Below are 7,917 nucleotides of genomic sequence, written 5' to 3' on the forward strand. Positions count from 1 at the left end.
ACACCAAACTTTTTCTCCCTTCTTGATTCAAGGTCTCTATACTTCAATTATATTCATCATTTTTCTCTTTTAACTCCAAAAACTCATCAATTCTTCGTCTTCTTTATCTAGTCTCATGAATTTATTATGTTTACTTTTATTTTAAAGAGTCTCAAATTAGTGAAAAGTTGCAAGAGTCAAAGAAGAAGGATGGAATCACAACAGAGAAAGAAGAAGCATGGAATAATCGCATGAAATAATAGTACCATCCCATCCTTGCAGAATTGATTCTCTTCAGATAAGATTCCTTGAGATTATGCATGACAGGCAAAAGGTAAAAATTAGGGTTTTTCCATGTAATGAATAAGTGTTTATTTTAGTGGGGTCGTGAAACTTAATTTACTCTTTCGAAAATTATTTTAGCTTAGTTATATTTCACTTTCTTTTCTCTTGTTTTTGTAAAATGAGATGATTATCAATAGACATATTTGTTTTTGGAAGAATAGCAGTTTGAATCGATGTAGAGTTGGAATTGATGAATGAGTTTGCACCTTATTTAACGACATGGTGTTGGAACCAATGAAGGTAATCGATCCACGATTTCAATTGTTTTATCTTGGAAGTATGCTTTTTTCACTTGTTTAGATGAGCATCTAAGTTACTAGTTTGTAGGTTGCTACGTCAGTGGTGGTGGAGAACTCTGTTTGAAACATTCAAAATAGGCTGGTATTTATGTGTGTCTAACATAATACAATAAAAGAAATGGATGAGGAAAGGTACTATAATTTGGAGACATGATACAGCTAAGGAATTAGAGACAAGTTTGTGGAGGTATCTGATGTTGTAAAAGTTAAGGTGAATGGTCTTTTTTTCTAAGGTAATGACCCTGTGAATTGACTTGATTGATCAACTTAGGAAACAATACTAAAAATTTGTTTACTTGATTTTCCTTATGAAGATTAATAATAGGTTGCAACTTGCAAGTTTAATTTTTTAAATGTTTTTGAAGTGTATGGTTATTGTAAAGTCCTATAAATAATACATGTGATTTGTTTGCAAATACATTGTGTAGTTTTATAACATCTTTGAATTAATCTTCCCCGCTCCTCCCAAATCTACACCGTCTCTATGATTTTAATATCTTCAATATTAAGGTATTGTTGTATTTAATTGCTTGCTTAAATTTATGTTTTAATTGATACTGATAATTTTTTCTTGCTGAGCTTGGTTGCATGTAGTCAGTGCTTCACTTTTTATTTCGTTAGAGTTAATCACTTTCTCTTTTTAAAGGTGTCTTACTTTAGTTCTCTTTATTTTTATTTGAATTTACTTTGTTCCTGAAGTGGATTAGTGTTGGAACAAGTCATTGGTCCAATTTAGATGAAAGAATTTGATGATGGAATTTTTTTACAAGTTTAATGGAAAGAGACCAAGAGATAATGAATACTTTGTTTCCTTGTTTTTTTCACAGACATTCCCTAGTCTCGGGATACAATCTGCAGTTGTCTTCACCTAGACCAACTCTCTTTCTCTCACTGAAGTAAGGTTTTCCCTTTCTCTTGCTAAAATAAGATTCTCCAACCTCTCCGAAGTCTTATGTTTTTTATTGCTAATGATAAATGAAAAATAATATACTATAGGATTATGTAGGGACTGTTTCAATACTAAAAACATGAGAGACATCATCTTCATATTTTGATATGGACACATTCATTTAGGGAGAAATTGGCACAATTTTAAATCACTCTTAGATTATTTTATCTGGAACAATTTTCTTCGGTACTTTCGTAGTTTACTTCTCATAACAACCACTCTAAAAATAGACTTATATCACATTTTCTCTTGTGCTTAAGTATGCAATTGATAAGTATGCAATTTTCTCTTCATAATGGAAATTATAAATTATGGTTTGTTAATTTTAAAAAATGAAATAAGTTAAACATATTTATTAACACCTAGTTTGCAGGTCAAAGTAATTTCAGCACATGCTGGTATGCCTATTGCAACTTTATTGTTCCGCTGATGTAGCGGGGTATTCGTTACCTTGTGGTTTATTGACTAAACCAAAAGTAAGCATACAATTCGAGTCGCCACCGCACTTTTATTTGTCCAAAGGAAAGGCTAAAAAACGAACAAAAGCCAAGTAAGAAGTTTTATCAAATCAAAAACTAATAAAAATGTCAGAGATCTAGGTAAGGGGTTGGTTATGAAATGGGAAGGTTTTACGCACCCAAAACATCCTTAGTACTCTAAGGGAACCCTTTTTGAAAATGTGTGTTGTAGGTTGGTATTTGTGAAAATATGTGCAAAAGATTGGGGGATGAGAAAAGAATAGATTATATTTACAATTTTGTTGTTTGAATGGTTGAACTCTTGACATAGGGAACAAAAGTCACGTTGGGAAAAAAATCCATTTGGAGTTGGGAAATTTATGAAAACTGGCTGTGAAGTTAGGGGTACAAAAACATGTCTAGGTCCCCTTTGAAATTTTTTGCCAAAACCAAGCAACTTCAAGTCCTTATGTTTCAATGATGCAAGCCTCATATGGAAAAACCTCCAACATCAAAGTTGTATATCTTTTCAGGATGATCAATTTATACTTAAATTTTTCATCATTTGGATTTTTTATGAGAAAGTTATGGGCACTTGAAGTTGGACATTTTCAAAATTCAATGACTTTGGTCCAAAGTGACCTATAATGTTTTGTATTATCACATGTGTTTCTTTTAGGATTATGAAGTTTTGTCCAACATAACATTTTAATTAGAAATATTAATATTTCCAATGCATTTGGTCTCACCTCAAAATCATAAAAAATAAGGAAGTTAGGTCCTTGGGAAGTTGACCCAAAATTAGGGTTTCAGTCAAAATGACCTATAATATTTTGAAATGAATAATGACCTTCTAAGTTTCAAATAGAATTTTTCTGAACATGAAAGTTGTTTATATGGTTCTTAAGAACAGTTTTTCTCTTGGGGTAATATTCATTTGACAAACACATCAAAAGTTGTATCTCAGTGATCTTCAGTTTAGTCAGATGATTTGACTGGTCAACTTCTCAAGGCCAAACTTCAAATCTTGATGAATGAATGATTGAGGATACTCACATAGGCTCATATACTCATAAAATAATGAATGAAAGAACTTTCCTTGATTAAATTTGATCATAGGTTGAGGTTGCTTCATGAGCAAGGCACAGTCCATGCACAGTTGAATTAGGGTTTCCTTGGGAAACAATCCTCAAGGCCTTTGGGTTATCTTGACTAAATTGGCAAATTGAGATACTTGGGAGACATATATGATGATTAGAAACTTTGTGGACCATTTCCATACTTGCTTTCATCTTCATCTAGCCACTTCATTGAGCTTAGGAGCCTCCTAGGAGCAAGGGCACACATGATCACTTGAGCTTCAAAACAAAAAGAGTTAGTGACATATTTTTGTGCTTTTGGTTAGTTAAACAAATAAGAAAAGCAATAATATACAATACAAGCATGCTTGGTGGTCTCAAACCACTCTCACAAGTCTCAACCCAAGGGTAAAGGAGCCGCACATGCTATGATCCTTGAGGCAATGCAATGAGCAAATGATATGATGCCATGAGGGATCTTAGGGTCAAAATTGGGGTCTTACAGCTGAAATGTATTTATTCATTATTTTGGTTTTGAAAATAGAAATCTTATAGTTGTATATGACATGAAATTATATGTTGTAGTAATATAGAATGAGGATACTTCTAATGATCAACTAAGATTGTAGCATGAATTGTATACTATTATGATATGACTATAATGTCATGACAGAGATCTTGATATTCTTTAATAATATGAAATGTACAATTCATGACATATATCTTGATATTCTTTATACTATTATAATGTCATTAGACATTTTTATGATATTTTTAATAATATAAAATGTTCAAATATTGCAGAAGTCTTCATGTTCTTTAATGTATTTTATGTTATTAGTATATTGTAAAATGTTAAAATTTGCAAGTCTAAGTATTATGATATTGCAAAGATATATTTCAATTTCAGCTGAAATCCCAGATCCAAAAGCCAATAAGGTTTGTTTGTTTACTGCATATTTAGATAATTTTTAAAATATGGTTGTAATCGTGTTTGCGTCACTTCTCATTTAAGCATAATATGCAGTTCTGTACTTAAAGACTTCTACAAATAATTTTGAGAAGATAAAGTTTAAAGGGGTTAAAAGTTGTAACATCAGAGAGAGACAAATCATATAAAAAGTAAAGAGTTTTCTTTATGATTTTGTGGTGATTCGAGAGGCATGGAGAACCTACATTTCAATAGCAAGAGATAGAGTTCGGTAAAGACAAAAAAATATTGACAACCTAGATAAGGCTTATGTTATAACCGACGAGAGGTGATATTATTATAATATAATTCAAAGTTGTATATAATTTAATTGACGGTTATAACAAAAAATTTATAGTTTATGATTTTAGAATTCTATAATTTGCTTAAACAAAAATCCTTGTATGTAAGTTCTTATTAATGGAAGTGGATTTAGAATCATGCGCTCTTCGCTCTTTATGTGCTTTACCAATATGTAATTTTGGATAACCCTTAAGATTGTATCCAATGTTCTTCAATGTTATTTCACATAGAAAAAGGCTAACGAAAATGAGACTTTTCATTGATGTGTGGGAGGGTACTGAATCGGTCTCTCCACTATACATTTTTTTTTAAAATTATTTAGGTTGCCCACGGTTTATAATTGTAGTCCAAAATAAATCGTAGTTTAAATTAAATTCAAAAATCGTAGCTTAAATCTAAGGGGACGGTTTTATAGTGTAGTTAAAAATAAACCGCGGTCTAAACTAATTCTATAAACCGCGGGCAGTTGAAATATTTTAGTCGACGTTTTGTAGTTACTGTGGGCTAAAGTTAAAAAAACCGTGCCCTATTGAAATAGGCAACGACCATTTAAACCACAGATGAAAAGCGTCCCTTAAACGTTTAGACAACGGTTTTCCTGCTTTAGACTGCGGATTTTCGTTGTTGCCTAAACTCATTTTTGTTGTAGTGTCAAAGCAATTATGAAGAATCATTAATAGTTCAAAAATACCAACAATTTTGATGTGTGGGGAAAAAGAACAATGACAACCAAAATAAATGGTCTAAAGTAACACAATAACTTGCCAAAAGTGAAAGCAAAACTACAACAAAGCAAAAGAAGATAAAAGACAAGAATACAATAACTTGTTTACTCCGTTCGATCAAGCGATCTACTATGGGAAAAAGAGCATCTCTCTGATTCACTATACATCCAAAAGTTGTTTCAAGAGGTTATAAATGAGTTACAAGAAAACAACTTTTGAAAGTGTTTCTCAATATATGAATCACAAAAGTCTAAAGTGTTTAGAAATGCTTCCAATCCCCTCTTCCAAAGATTTCTCACATTACAAGAACTCCAAGGAATTTCAACCATTGGCTCTATAAGTTTACCGGTGATTTATAACCTTTTTTTTTCAGTTGATAAAATTTTAAAGATTGTGAAGACAAAAAATGATAGAAATACATATTTATATGTGCTGACACCCAACAAATCTTTAATGAGATAAAAACATAACCCATTAATTAATTATTAAAATAAAAAGTATTATAAATATCTTATAATATCTTTTATATTAAAAAAGAATATTTTATAATATTTTACAATATCTATTATATTAATTTAAAATATTATAATCATTTTATAATATTTTTCATATTAATTTAGAGTATTTTAAAGTATCTAGAAATTAATATAAAATATTCTAACATTAATGAACAAATCTACAAATCGATTAATCAAATTCGATACTCACAAATAGTAAAAAAACGAACTGCTTTTCAGCCCCTTGATTTCTAGAAATCTCAAAATATATATATATATTTTTTTTTATCACTCAAAAGTTTTAAGAAATACTTCTACAAACATGTTTAATTTAATCATCATAAAATTAATATTTAAATATCTAAATAATAGTATAAAATGATAAATTATATATATATATATATATATATATATATATATATATATATATATATATATATATATATATATATATATATATATATATATATATATATATATATATATATATATATATATATATATATATATATATATATATATGAGCCGTTTTAGTATATACTCCATATTTATAAAATAAATGATAAGACTAGTTTCTTCTGAGATTTATCTGTTACGTCTGTGCTTGGAGTTGAATATTCTCAAGTTTCCCATTGCAATAATAAATAATTAGGTTTGGAAAAATACCTGAAATTTCTATGCTATTTTCTAGAAAAAGGATGCTTTTTATAATTGAATATTTTATTTATAATCGATTTCATAGTCAAATGTAAGGATTATACGTATAATTATTCAAACATACTAGTATTAACTTAAATTTTTGTGAGGGGAATAGAGATTTGGAAAAATCAGAGCATTGATGACGCAAGAAGAGCAGTAGTTCCTTGATATACATATAGACAACAAACTGAAAATTCAATGTGTTGAAAATTGATTAAAGCCTGCACACAATAGTGACATAACAAAGGGATGATGATGTTTTAGACAAAATGCTGCTAAAGAGAGACAAAATGTTAAACCCAAATTGATTCATGAAATCCCAATCCCAATAAGCTTAAATGTAAGTTCCAATAAAAAAAACAGATTGGAAGAAGAGAGGGTTTGTTTGGTCTTTTTCAACTAATTTGACTTGTTATTGTTTTTTCAAAGGAAAAGAAAAAAAAGTGTATCAATCAAGGACCATTTATAAGATGGTTTTAATGTCAAACACAGATTGGAAACTACATAAAAGACAACCTCTTTTGTGAATGTCATTTAATTTTACCCTCTTATTAATGCAATTCAAGGATATATTTCACTTATGAGTAAATCTCTAATGTATTCATACCCTATAAAATTTTGATGAATTTGACCATCTCTTTCTTCCTCCTCCATGTAATAGATGGGAGGCCTATATATTTAACTTTTCCCATAGCTATACTAATATGTATGATATTTGATATACTTACTATAATGCTTGCTCCCATATTGTTGCTACAAATAAAGCACATATATGTAAATATCTTCATAGATATGATCAATGAATATATATATATATATATATATATATATATATATATATATATATATATATATATATATATATATATATATATATATATATAATATATATATATATATATATATATATATATATATATATATATATATATATATATATATATATATACTAAATTTTATACAATACAAATATATTTTGATATGTGGTCAATACATATCAAAGAGTATTCAAATTTAATTATTTAAATGATAAATTAAAATATTTATGATAGGCGACGATAGGGTTTCAATATAATGCAGATATGTAATTATTTATTTTTATTATTTTATTAGACTTTTTCTTTTTAATGGTTATTCATATTTAAAATTTAATTTAAAATAATTATTATTTCTTTTACGTATTATTAATATTATTTATAAATGAAATTTTTAGACTCGACATACCATATGGCAACAATGTTCCTTTCTTCCTTCTTCGGACCGTTCACATTTTTTAGCAATCTAGTAATGTGTCAAAAATTGTGTTATGGATTTAGTTTTTGATAGGCTAATATTGTGTTATGAATTTAGTTTTTGATAGGTTACAATTTAACTTGATGTCTAAGTTTAGTTTTTATATATGTATCTTAAGTGTATTGTATTCTATATTATTACATTAACTATGTATCTCTCTATTGAATATGTATCGTATTTGATACTTTTATGTGTTTGCAATTAATTGGCTATAATGTTCTTCATCACATTGATTTTTTTTTACCTTGTAAAAGAAAAAATATTCAACAATAAAAAAAAAAAAAAAGTGAATCCCTACACATTCAACCACAATGAAAGTCT

The sequence above is a fragment of the Lathyrus oleraceus genome, chromosome 2 (assembly GCF_024323335.1).
Source record: "Lathyrus oleraceus cultivar Zhongwan6 chromosome 2, CAAS_Psat_ZW6_1.0, whole genome shotgun sequence".
NCBI lineage: Eukaryota > Viridiplantae > Streptophyta > Magnoliopsida > Fabales > Fabaceae > Lathyrus > Lathyrus oleraceus.